The sequence below is a fragment of the Arachis hypogaea genome, chromosome 2 (assembly GCF_003086295.3).
Source record: "Arachis hypogaea cultivar Tifrunner chromosome 2, arahy.Tifrunner.gnm2.J5K5, whole genome shotgun sequence".
Classification (NCBI taxonomy): domain Eukaryota; kingdom Viridiplantae; phylum Streptophyta; class Magnoliopsida; order Fabales; family Fabaceae; genus Arachis; species Arachis hypogaea.
The window spans coordinates 22,900,384-22,914,515 of record NC_092037.1 but is presented as its reverse complement, the minus strand read 5'-3'; the positions used below and the strand labels follow the sequence as shown (position 1 = coordinate 22,914,515).

At 37.3% G+C, this 14,132-nt stretch overlaps 2 non-coding genes across 2 annotated transcripts; both read right to left on the bottom strand.

Moving 5' to 3' along the window:
- Positions 1-4,842: 4,842 nt before the first annotated feature.
- On the bottom strand, positions 4,843-4,946 carry LOC112767461 (small nucleolar RNA R71). The gene has a single exon (XR_003184915.1). It is a non-coding gene; the product is annotated as a small nucleolar RNA R71 (small nucleolar RNA).
- Positions 4,947-12,688: 7,742 nt separating this feature from the next.
- Positions 12,689-12,792, bottom strand: LOC112767456 (small nucleolar RNA R71). The gene has a single exon (XR_003184912.1). It is a non-coding gene; the product is annotated as a small nucleolar RNA R71 (small nucleolar RNA).
- Between the last annotated feature and the right edge of the window lie 1,340 nt (positions 12,793-14,132).

Sequence of the window (14,132 nt, the reverse complement as noted above, 5' to 3'; positions counted from 1 at the left end):
GTATGTAACCATCCCTTAAAGCTATGAATAAATCCATTAATCCTTCACCTCTCTTAAATGAAAAATGTTTTAATTCAAAAGAACAAGAAGTACATGAATTTCGAATTTATCCTTGAATTTAATTTAATTATATTGATGTGGTGGCAATACTTTTTGTTTTCTGAATGAATGCTTGAACAGTGCATATTTTTGATCTTGTTGTTTATGAGTGTTAAAATTGTTGGCTCTTGAAAGAATGATGAACAAAGAGAAATGTTATTGATGATCTGAAAAATCATGAAATTGATTCTTGAAGCAAGAAAAAGCAGTGAAAAAGGAAGCTTGCGAAAAAAAAATGGCGAAAAAAAAATAGAAAGAAAAAGAAGGAGCAGTAGAAAAAGCCAATAGCCCTTAAAACCAAAAGGCAAGGGTAAAAAGGATCCAAGGCTTTGAGCATCAACGGATAGGAGGGCCCAAAGGAAATTAAATCTAGGCCTAAGCGGCTAAATCAAGCTGTCCCTAACCATGTGCTTGTGTCATGAAGGTCCAAGTGAAAAGCTTGAGACTAAGTGGTTAAAGTCGTGATCCAAGGCAAAAGAGTGTGCTTAAGAGCTCTGGACACCACTAACTGGGGACTCTAGCAAAGCTGAGTCACAATCTGAAAAGGTTCACCCAGTCATGTGTCTGTGGCATTTGTGTATCCGGTGGTAATACTGGAAAACAAAGTGCTTAGGGCCAAGGCCAAGACTCATAAGTAGCTGTGTTCAAGAATCAAACATGCTTAACTAGGAAAGTCAATAACACTATCCGAAATTCTGAGTTCCCAGAGACGCCAATCACTCTGAACTTCAAAGGAAAAAGTGAGATGCCAAAACTATTTAGAAGCAAAAAGCTACAAGTCCCGCTCATCTAATTAAATTAATATTCATTGATATTCTGAAATTTATAGTATATTCTCTTCTTTTATCCTCTTTGATTTTCAGTTGCTTGGGGACAAGCAACAATTTAAGTTTGGTGTTGTGATGAGCGGATAATTTATACGCTTTTTGGCATTGTTTTTAGATAGTTTTTAGTAAATTTGAGCTACTTTTAGGGATGTTTTCATTAGTTTTTATGTTAAATTCACATTTCTGGACTTTACTATGAGTTTGTGTATTTTTCTGTGATTTCAGGTAAATTCTGACTGAAATTGAGGGATTTGAGCAAAACTCTGAAGAAGGCTGACAAAAGGACTGCTGATGCTGTTGGAATCTGACCTCCCTGCACTCGAAATGGATTTTCTGGAGCTACAGAACTCCAATTGGCGCGCTCTCAACGGCGTTGGAAAGTAGACATCCAGGGCTTTCTAGCAATATATAATAGTTCATACTTTATTCGAAGAATGACGACGTAACTTGGCGTTGAACGCCAAGTTCATGCTGCTGTCTGGAGTTAAACGCCAGAAAAATGTCATGATCCGGAGTTGAACGCCCAAAACACGTCATAACTCGAAGTTCAACTCCAAGAGAAGCCTTAGCTCGTGGATTGATCAAGCTCAGCCCAAACATACACCAAGTGGGCCCCGGAAGTGAATTTATGCATCAATTACTTACTCATGTAAACCCTAGGAGCTAGTTTATTATAAATAGAACTTTTTACTATCATATTATCATCCTGGATTGTATTTTGAATCCGGTGATCACGTTTTGGGTGCTGGCCATTCGGCCATGCCTGAACCTCTTTCACTTATGTATTTTCAACGGTGGAGTTTCTGCACACCATAGATTAAGGGTGTAGAGCTCTGCTGTACCTCAAGTATTAATGCAGTTCTATTTTCTTTTATTCAAATCTCTCTTATTCTTATTCCAAGATATTCATTCGTACCCAAGAACATGATGAATGTAATGATGAAAGTGACGATCATTATCATTCTCACTTATGAACGCACGTGATTGACAACCACTTCCGTTCTACATGCAACAGAGCTTGAATGCGTATCTCTTAGATTCCCCAACAGAATCTTCGTGGTATAAGCTAGATAGATGGCGGCATTTATGAGGATCCGGAAAGTCTAACCTTGTCTGTGGTATTCCGAGTAGGATCCTGGGAATCCGGAAAGTCTAACCTTGTCTGTGGTATTCCGAGTAGGATTCCGGTAATGAATGACTGTGACGTGCTTCAAACTTGCAAGTGCTGGGCGTTAGTGACAGACGCAAAAGAATCAAGGGATTCTATTCCAGTAGGCGCAGGAACCAACCAGTGATTAGCCGTACTGTGACAGAGTGCGTGAGCATAGTTTTCACTGCGAGGATGGGATGTAACCATCAACCATGGGTGATGCCTCCAGACGATTAGCCGTGCGAGTGACAGCCGCATAGGATCATTTTCCCGAGAGGATTGAAAGTAGCCACCGCTGATGGTGAACCCCTATACACAGCTTGCCATGGAAAGGAGTAAGAAGGATTGAGTTGAAGCAGGAGAATAGCAGGCGTCCTTGAGCATATAGTATCTCCATTCGCTTATCTGAAATTCCCACCAATGAATCTGCATAAGTATTCTATCCCTTTTATTTATTTTATTTATCCAATTTAATTCCATTTGACTCTATGATTCCACTCACTAACTGAGATCTACAAGATGACCATAGCTTGCTTCATACCAACAATCTCTGTGGGATCGACCCTTACTCGCGTAAGGTTTATTACTTGGACGACCCAGTACACTTGCTGGTTAGTTGAACGGAGTTGTGAATTCAAATAAAGACAATTATTGAATAAATCCATACAAGTACAAAGAATAGTGATCACAATTTCGTCCACCAAGTTTTTGGCGCCGTTGCCGGGGATTGTTCGAGTATGGACAACTGACGGTTCGTCTTGTTGCTCAGATTAGGTAATTTTCTTTTCAAAAATCTTTTTCAAAAATTTTTCTTTTATTTTTCGTTTTTCAAAAAAAATGTTTTTCGAAAAAAAATAAAATAAAAAATACAAAAAAATTAGAAAATCATAAAAATCAAAAAAATATTTTGTGTTTCTTGTTTGAGTCTTGTGTTAATTTTTAAGTTTGGTGTCAATTGCATGCTTTTAAAATTTTTCTTGCATTTTTTCGAAAATTTCATGCATTCATAGTGTTCTTCATGATCTTCAAGTTGTTCTTGACAAGTCTTCTTGTTTGATCTTGATGATTTCTTGTTTTGTGTCTTTTGTTGTTTTTCATGTGCATTTTTGCATTCATATTTTTCATGCATTAAAGATTTCTAAGTTTGGTGTCTTGCATGTTCTCTTTGCATCAAAAATTTTTCAAAATTATGTTCTTGATGTTCATCATGATCTTCAAAGTGTTCTTGGTGTTCATCTTGACATTCATAGCATTCTTGCATGCATCTTGTGTCTTGATCCAAAATTTTCATGTTTTGGGTCATTTTCGTGTTTTTCTTTAAAAATTCAAAAATCAAAAAATATATTTTCCTTATTTTCCTCCAAATTTTCGAAATTTTGGGTTGACTTGGTCAAAAAATTTTTAAAATTAGTTGTTTCTTACAAGTCAAGTCAAAATTTCAATTTTAAAAATCTTATCTTTTCAAAATCTTTTTCAAAAATCATATCTTTTTCATTTTTTTATAAATTTCGAAAATTTCAAAAATCTTTTTCAAAATATTTTCAAAATCTTTTTCTTATCTTTATATCAAATTTTCGAAAATTAGCTAACAATTAATGGGATTGGTTCAAAAAATTTGAAGTTTGTTACTTTCTTGTTAAGAAAGGTTCAATCTTTAAGTTCTAGAATCTTATCTTGTAGTTTCTTGTTAGTTAAGTCAATTTTAAAATTATATCTTTTTATCTTTTATCTTATCTTTTTCAAAAATTTTATCTTTTTCAAAATTTGATTTCAAAATATCTTATCTAACTTCTTATCTTCTTATCTTTTTCAAATTTTGATTTCAAAACTTTTTCAATCAACTAACTAACTTTTTGTTTGTTTCTTATCTTTTTCAAAACCACCTAACTACTTTTCCCTCTCTAATTTTCGAAAATATCTCCTCTCCTTTTCAAAAATTCTTTTTGTTTTAAATTTTAATTTTAATTAAATTTTGTCTTTGATTTTCGAAAATTACTAACCTCTTTTTCAAAAATTATTTTCGAAAATTTCTCTTCTCTTCTCTTCTTCTATTTAATTAATTAATTACTAACACTTCTCTTCACCTCTCTTCATCTAAGAATCCGAACTTCTTGTATCCCTTGTATTTGGATTCTTCTACCCCTTTCTTCTTCTACTAACATAAAGGAATCTCTATACTGTGACATAGAGGATTCCTCTTTCTTTTCTTGTTTTCTTCTCTTTCATATGAGCAGGAACAGGGAAAAAGGCACTCTTGTTGAAATTGATCCAGAACCTGAAAGGACTCTGAAGAGAAAATTAAGAGAAGCTAAATTACAACAATCTAGAAACAACCTTTCAGAAATTTTCGAACAAGAGAGGGACATGGCAGCCGAAAATAATAATAATAATAATGCAAGGAGAATGCTTGGTGACTTCACAAAGCCAACGTCCAAGTTTGATGGAAGAAGCATCTCCATTCCTGCCATTGGAGCCAATAACTTTGAGCTTAAGCCTCAACTAGTTGCATTAATGCAACAAAACTGTAAGTTTTATGGACTTCCATCTGAAGATCCTTATCAGTTTTTAACTGAGTTCTTGCAGATCTGTGAGACTGTAAAGACGAATGGAGTTAATCCTGAAGTCTACAGACTCATGCTTTTCCCTTTTGCTGTAAGAGACAGAGCTAGAATATGGTTGGATTCACAACCTAAGGATAGCCTGGACTCCTGGGATAAGCTGGTCACTGCCTTCTTAGATAAATTCTTTCCCCCTCAAAAGCTGAGCAAGCTGAGAGTGGATGTTCAAACCTTCAAACAAAAAGATGGTGAATCCCTCTATGAAGCTTGGGAAAGATACAAGCAGTTGACCAAAAGATGTCCATCTGACATGTTTTCAGAATGGACCCTATTAGATATATTCTATTATGGTCTCTCTGAATTTTCGAAAATGTCATTGGACCATTCTGCAGGTGGATCTATTCACCTGAAGAAAACGCCTGAAGAGGCTCAAGAACTCATTGACATGGTTGCAAACAACCAATTCATGTACACTTCTGAGAGGAATTCCGTGAACAATGGGATACCTCAGAAGAAAGGAATTCTTGAAATTGATGCTCTGAATGCCATATTGGCTCAGAACAAAATGTTGACTCAACAGGTCAACATAATCTCTCAAAATCTGAATGGATTGCAACATGCATCCAACAGTGCTAGAGAGGTAGCTTCTGAAGAAGCTTATGATCCTGAAAACCCTGCCATGGCAGAGGTTAATTACATGGGTGAACCTTATGGAAACACCTATAACCCATCATGGAGAAATCATCCAAATTTCTCCTGGAAGGATCAACAAAAGCCTCAACAAGGCTTTAACAATGGTGGACGCAATAGGCTGAGCAATAGTAAGCCATATCCATCATCTTCTCAGCAACAGACAGAGAATTCAGAACAAAACACTTCTAATTTAGCCAATATTGTCTCTGATCTGTCAAAGGCCACTTTCAGTTTCATGAATGAAACAAGATCCTCCATTAGAAATTTGGAGGCACAAGTAGGCCAGCTGAGTAAGAAAGTCATTGAAACTCCTCCCAGTATTCTCCCAAGCAATACAGAAGAGAATCCAAAAGGAGAGTGCAAGGCCATTGATTTGATCAAAGTGGCCGAATGCACTAGGGAGGAGGAGGATGAAAATCCTAGTGAGGAAGACCTCCTGGGACGTCCTTCAAGCAAGAAGGAGTTTCCTATTAAGGATCCAGAGGACTCTGAGGCTCATCTAGAGACCATAGAGATTCCATTAAATCTCCTTCTGCCATTCATGAGCTCTGAAGACTATTCTTCCTCTGAAGAGGATGAAGATGTGACTGGAGAGCAAGTTGCTCAATACTTAGGAGCTATCATGAAGCTGAATGCCAAGTTGTTTGGTAATGAGACTTGGGAAAGTGAACCTCCCTTGCTCATTAGTGAACTAGATGCTTGGATTCAGAAAACTCTACCTCAAAAGAAACAAGATCCTGGCAAGTTCTTAATACCTTGTACCATTGGCACCATGAGCTTTGAAAAAGCTCTATGTGATCTGGGGTCAGGGATAAATCTTATGCCACTCTCTGTAATGGAGAAGCTGGGAATCATTGAGGTACAACCTGCCTTGTTCTCATTGCAATTGGCAGATAAGTCATTGAGACAAGCTTATGGAATAGTAGAGGACGTGCTAGTAAAGGTTGAAGGCCTTTACATCCCTGCTGATTTCATAATCTTAGACACTAGGAAGGAAGCGGATGATTGCATCATCCTTGGAAGACCTTTCCTAGCCACAGCAGAAGCTGTGATAGATGTCAACAGAGGTGAGTTAGTCCTTCAATTGAATGGGGACTACCTTGTGTTTAAGGCACATGGCCATCCCTCTGTGACGAAAGAGAGTAAGCATGAAGAGCTTCTCTCAGTTCAGAGTCACGAAGAACCCACACAGTCAAACTCTAAGTTTGGTGTTGTGAAGCCACAACCAAACTCTAAGTTTGGTGTTAAGACCCCATATCCAAACTCTAAGTTTGGTGTTGGGACTACACTAACATTGACCTGATCACCTTGTGGCTCCATGAGAGCCACTGTCAAGCTATTGACATTAAAGAAGCGCTTGTTGGGAGGCAACCCAATTTTATTTATCTAATTTTATTTTATTTTGTTTCTTTGTTATTTTTGTGTTTAATTAGGTACATGATCATGAGGAGTCACGAAAAAAAAATTAAAAACAGAGTCAAAAACAGAAGAAAAAAAATTTTTCACCCTGGAGGACGCACGGGCTGGCGTTCAACGCCAGTAAGGTGCATCTGGCCGGCGTTCAACGCCAGAACAGAGCACCATTCTGGCGCTGAACGCCAGAAACAAGCAACATCCTGGCGCTGAACGCCAGGAATGTGCCCAGAGAGGACAAACTGGCGCTGAACGCCAGTAACAAGCATGAAACTGGCGTTCAACGCCAGAAACATGCATTACATGGGCGTTGAACGCCCAGAACGTGCACCAATAAGCGTTTAAACGCCAGAATGATGCACGAAGGCATTTTACATGCCTATATGGTGAAGGAATGGTATTTCTTATCATCTCAGGATCTGTGGACCTCACAGGATCCCCACCTACCTCGCCCTCTCTCTTTCCATTCATGGTCATCCCTTCTATTTTTCATTCACCACCTACATCTATCCACTCTTCCCCATACACCCCACCTACCTTCACAATTCAACTTCTCTTTCCCACCCAATCCCACCCATATAGCCGAATCCATCTCCCCTCACTCACCTCCATTTTCTTCTTCTTCTTCTTCCTCTCTTCTTTCTTCTCTTGCTCGAGGGCGAGCAATATTTTAAGTTTGGTGTGGTAAAAGCATAGCTTTTTTGCTTTTCCATTACCATTAATGGCACCTAAGGCCAGAGAAACCTCAAAGGGAAGACAAAAGCTTCCACCTCTGAGTCTTGGGAGATGGAAAGAATATAAGCCGTCATAGCTCAGTGGTAGAGCATGTGGCTGCAAATCAAGAGATCCCTGAGATACCTCAGGGAATAAGTTATCCTCCACACAAATATTGGAAGCAACTAAGGGTAGAAACACCAAAATTACTAGGAATCATTCAACAGAAGCAAGGAAGAGACATAGAGGAGCTCAAAAAGCACCATTGGACCTTCAAGAAGGTGCCACCCTCACTCAGGTGGATTCATTCCTTGTTCTTTATTTCTTTCTGTTTTCGGTTTTTAATGTTGTGTTTATCTATGTTTTGTGTCTCTACTTCATGATCATTAGTATGTAACCATCCCTTAAAGCTATGAATAAATCCATTAATCCTTCACCTCTCTTAAATGAAAAATGTTTTAATTCAAAAGAACAAGAAGTACATGAATTTCGAATTTATCCTTGAATTTAATTTAATTATATTGATGTGGTGGCAATACTTTTTGTTTTCTGAATGAATGCTTGAACAGTGCATATTTTTGATCTTGTTGTTTATGAGTGTTAAAATTGTTGGCTCTTGAAAGAATGATGAACAAAGAGAAATGTTATTGATGATCTGAAAAATCATGAAATTGATTCTTGAAGCAAGAAAAAGCAGTGAAAAAGGAAGCTTGCGAAAAAAAAATGGCGAAAAAAAAATAGAAAGAAAAAGAAGGAGCAGTAGAAAAAGCCAATAGCCCTTAAAACCAAAAGGCAAGGGTAAAAAGGATCCAAGGCTTTGAGCATCAACGGATAGGAGGGCCCAAAGGAAATTAAATCTAGGCCTAAGCGGCTAAATCAAGCTGTCCCTAACCATGTGCTTGTGTCATGAAGGTCCAAGTGAAAAGCTTGAGACTAAGTGGTTAAAGTCGTGATCCAAGGCAAAAGAGTGTGCTTAAGAGCTCTGGACACCACTAACTGGGGACTCTAGCAAAGCTGAGTCATAATCTGAAAAGGTTCACCCAGTCATGTGTCTGTGGCATTTGTGTATCCGGTGGTAATACTGGAAAACAAAGTGCTTAGGGCCAAGGCCAAGACTCATAAGTAGCTGTGTTCAAGAATCAAACATGCTTAACTAGGAAAGTCAATAACACTATCCGAAATTCTGAGTTCCCAGAGACGCCAATCACTCTGAACTTCAAAGGAAAAAGTGAGATGCCAAAACTATTCAGAAGCAAAAAGCTACAAGTCCCGCTCATCTAATTAAATTAATATTCATTGATATTCTGAAATTTATAGTATATTCTCTTCTTTTATCCTCTTTGATTTTCAGTTGCTTGGGGACAAGCAACAATTTAAGTTTGGTGTTGTGATGAGCGGATAATTTATACGCTTTTTGGCATTGTTTTTAGATAGTTTTTAGTAAGTTTGAGCTACTTTTAGGGATGTTTTCATTAGTTTTTATGTTAAATTCACATTTCTGGACTTTACTATGAGTTTGTGTATTTTTCTGTGATTTAAGGTAATTTCTGACTGAAATTGAGGGATTTGAGCAAAACTCTGAAGAAGGCTGACAAAAGGACTGCTGATGCTGTTGGAATCTGACCTCCCTGCACTCGTAATGGATTTTCTGAAGCTACAGAACTCCGATTGGCGCGCTCTCAACGGCGTTGGAAAGTAGACATCCAGGGCTTTCTAGCAATATATAATAGTTCATACGTTATTCGAAGAATGACGACGTAACTTGGCGTTGAACGCCAAGTTCATGCTGCTGTCTGGAGTTAAACGCCAGAAAAACGTCATGATCCGGAGTTGAACGCCCAAAACACGTCATAACTCGAAGTTCAACTCCAAGAGAAGCCTTAGCTCGTGGATTGATCAAGCTCAGCCCAAACATACACCAAGTGGGCCCCGGAAGTGAATTTATGCATCAATTACTTACTCATGTAAACCCTAGGAGCTAGTTTATTATAAATAGAACTTTTTACTATCATATTATCATCCTGGATTGTATTTTGAATCCGGTGATCACATTTTGGGGGCTGGCCATTCGGCCATGCCTGAACCTCTTTCACTTATGTATTTTCAACGGTGGAGTTTCTGCACACCATAGATTAAGGGTGTAGAGCTCTGCTGTACCTCAAGTATTAATGCAGTTCTATTTTCTTTTATTCAAATCTCTCTTATTCTTATTCCAAGATATTCATTCGTACCCAAGAACATGATGAATGTAATGATGAAAGTGACGATCATTATCATTCTCACTTATGAACGCACGTGATTGACAACCACTTCCGTTCTACATGCAACAGAGCTTGAATGCGTATCTCTTAGATTCCCCAACAGAATCTTCGTGGTATAAGCTAGATAGATGGCGGCATTTATGAGGATCCGGAAAGTCTAACCTTGTCTGTGGTATTCCGAGTAGGATCCTGGGAATCCGGAAAGTCTAACCTTGTCTGTGGTATTCCGAGTAGGATTCCGGTAATGAATGACTGTGACGTGCTTCAAACTTGCAAGTGCTGGGTGTTAGTGACAGACGCAAAAGAATCAAGGGATTCTATTCCAGTAGGCGCAGGAACCAACCAGTGATTAGCCGTACTGTGACAGAGTGCGTGAGCATAGTTTTCACTGCGAGGATGGGATGTAACCATCAACCATGGGTGATGCCTCCAGACGATTAGCCGTGCGAGTGACAGCCGAATAGGATCATTTTCCCGAGAGGATTGAAAGTAGCCACCGCTGATGGTGAACCCCTATACACAGCTTGCCATGGAAAGGAGTAAGAAGGATTGAGTTGAAGCAGGAGAATAGCAGGCGTCCTTGAGCATATAGTATCTCCATTCGCTTATCTGAAATTCCCACCAATGAATCTGCATAAGTATTCTATCCCTTTTATTTATTTTATTTATCCAATTTAATTCCATTTGACTCTATGATTCCACTCACTAACTGAGATCTACAAGATGACCATAGCTTGCTTCATACCAACAATCTCTGTGGGATCGACCCTTACTCGCGTAAGGTTTATTACTTGGACGACCCAGTACACTTGCTGGTTAGTTGAACGGAGTTGTGAATTCAAATAAAGACAATTATTGAATAAATCCATACAAGTACAAAGAATAGTGATCACAATTTCGTCCACCAAGTTTTTGGCGCCGTTGCCAGGGATTGTTCGAGTATGGACAACTGACGGTTCGTCTTGTTGCTCAGATTAGGTAATTTTCTTTTCAAAAATCTTTTTCAAAAATTTTTCTTTTATTTTTCGTTTTTCAAAAAAAAAAATGTTTTTCGAAAAAAAAATAAAATAAAAAATACAAAAAAATTAGAAAATCATAAAAATCAAAAAATATTTTGTGTTTCTTGTTTGAGTCTTGTGTTAATTTTTAAGTTTGGTGTCAATTGCATGCTTTTAAAATTTTTCTTGCATTTTTTCGAAAATTTCATGCATTCATAGTGTTCTTCATGATCTTCAAGTTGTTCTTGACAAGTCTTCTTGTTTGATCTTGATGATTTCTTGTTTTGTGTCTTTTGTTGTTTTTCATGTGCATTTTTGCATTCATATTTTTCATGCATTAAAGATTTCTAAGTTTGGTGTCTTGCATGTTCTCTTTGCATCAAAAATTTTTCAAAATTATGTTCTTGATGTTCATCATGATCTTCAAAGTGTTCTTGGTGTTCATCTTGACATTCATAGCATTCTTGCATGCATCTTGTGTCTTGATCCAAAATTTTCATGTTTTGGGTCATTTTCGTGTTTTTCTTTAAAAATTCAAAAATCAAAAAATATATTTTCCTTATTTTCCTCCAAATTTTCGAAATTTTGGGTTGACTTGGTCAAAAATTTTTTAAAATTAGTTGTTTCTTACAAGTCAAGTCAAAATTTCAATTTTAAAAATCTTATCTTTTCAAAATCTTTTTCAAAAATCATATCTTTTTCATTTTTTTATAAATTTCGAAAATTTCAAAAATCTTTTTCAAAATATTTTCAAAATCTTTTTCTTATCTTTATATCAAATTTTCGAAAATTAGCTAACAATTAATGGGATTGGTTCAAAAAATTTGAAGTTTGTTACTTTCTTGTTAAGAAAGGTTCAATCTTTAAGTTCTAGAATCTTATCTTGTAGTTTCTTGTTAGTTAAGTCAATTTTAAAATTATATCTTTTTATCTTTTATCTTATCTTTTTCAAAAATTATATCTTTTTCTAAATTTGATTTCAAAATATCTTATCTAACTTCTTATCTTCTTATCTTTTTCAAATTTTGATTTCAAAACTTTTTCAATCAACTAACTAACTTTTTGTTTGTTTCTTATCTTTTTCAAAACCACCTAACTACTTTTCCCTCTCTAATTTTCGAAAATATCTCCTCTCCTTTTCAAAAATTCTTTTTGTTTTAAATTTTAATTTTAATTAAATTTTGTCTTTGATTTTCGAAAATTACTAACCTCTTTTTCAAAAATTATTTTCGAAAATTTCTCTTCTCTTCTCTTCTTCTATTTAATTAATTAATTACTAACACTTCTCTTCACCTCTCTTCATCTAAGAATCCGAACTTCTTGTATCCCTTGTATTTGGATTCTTCTACCCCTTTCTTCTTCTACTAACATAAAGGAATCTCTATACTGTGACATAGAGGATTCCTCTTTCTTTTCTTGTTTTCTTCTCTTTCATATGAGCAGGAACAGGGAAAAAGACACTCTTGTTGAAATTGATCCAGAACCTGAAAGGACTCTGAAGAGAAAATTAAGAGAAGCTAAATTACAACAATCTAGAAACAACCTTTCAGAAATTTTCGAACAAGAGAAGGACATGGCAGCCGAAAATAATAATAATAATAATGCAAGGAGAATGCTTGGTGACTTCACAAAGCCAACGTCCAAGTTTGATGGAAGAAGCATCTCCATTCCTGCCATTGGAGCCAATAACTTTGAGCTTAAGCCTCAACTAGTTGCATTAATGCAACAAAACTGTAAGTTTTATGGACTTCCATCTGAAGATCCTTATCAGTTTTTAACTGAGTTCTTGCAGATCTGTGAGACTGTAAAGACGAATGGAGTTAATCCTGAAGTCTACAGACTCATGCTTTTCCCTTTTGCTGTAAGAGACAGAGCTAGAATATGGTTGGATTCACAACCTAAGGATAGCCTGGACTCCTGGGATAAGCTGGTCACTGCCTTCTTAGATAAATTCTTTCCCCCTCAAAAGCTGAGCAAGCTGAGAGTGGATGTTCAAACCTTCAAACAAAAAGATGGTGAATCCCTCTATGAAGCTTGGGAAAGATACAAGCAGTTGACCAAAAGATGTCCATCTGACATGTTTTCAGAATGGACCCTATTAGATATATTCTATTATGGTCTCTCTGAATTTTCGAAAATGTCATTGGACCATTCTGCAGGTGGATCTATTCACCTGAAGAAAACGCCTGAAGAGGCTCAAGAACTCATTGACATGGTTGCAAACAACCAATTCATGTACACTTCTGAGAGGAATTCCGTGAACAATGGGATACCTCAGAAGAAAGGAATTCTTGAAATTGATGCTCTGAATGCCATATTGGCTCAGAACAAAATGTTGACTCAACAGGTCAACATAATCTCTCAAAATCTGAATGGATTGCAACATGCATCCAACAGTGCTAGAGAGGTAGCTTCTGAAGAAGCTTATGATCCTGAAAACCCTGCCATGGCAGAGGTTAATTACATGGGTGAACCTTATGGAAACACCTATAACCCATCATGGAGAAATCATCCAAATTTCTCCTGGAAGGATCAACAAAAGCCTCAACAAGGCTTTAACAATGGTGGACGCAATAGGCTGAGCAATAGTAAGCCATATCCATCATCTTCTCAGCAACAGACAGAGAATTCAGAACAAAACACTTCTAATTTAGCCAATATTGTCTCTGATCTGTCAAAGGCCACTTTCAGTTTCATGAATGAAACAAGATCCTCCATTAGAAATTTGGAGGCACAAGTAGGCCAGCTGAGTAAGAAAGTCATTGAAACTCCTCCCAGTATTCTCCCAAGCAATACAGAAGAGAATCCAAAAGGAGAGTGCAAGGCCATTGATTTGATCAAAGTGGCCGAATGCACTAGGGAGGAGGAGGATGAAAATCCTAGTGAGGAAGACCTCCTGGGACGTCCTTCAAGCAAGAAGGAGTTTCCTATTAAGGATCCAGAGGACTCTGAGGCTCATCTAGAGACCATAGAGATTCCATTAAATCTCCTTCTGCCATTCATGAGCTCTGAAGACTATTCTTCCTCTGAAGAGGATGAAGATGTGACTGGAGAGCAAGTTGCTCAATACTTAGGAGCTATCATGAAGCTGAATGCCAAGTTGTTTGGTAATGAGACTTGGGAAAGTGAACCTCCCTTGCTCATTAGTGAACTAGATGCTTGGATTCAGAAAACTCTACCTCAAAAGAAACAAGATCCTGGCAAGTTCTTAATACCTTGTACCATTGGCACCATGAGCTTTGAAAAAGCTCTATGTGATCTGGGGTCAGGGATAAATCTTATGCCACTCTCTGTAATGGAGAAGCTGGGAATCATTGAGGTACAACCTGCCTTGTTCTCATTGCAATTGGCAGATAAGTCATTGAGACAAGCTTATGGAATAGTAGAGGACGTGCTAGTAAAGGTTGAAGGCCTTTACA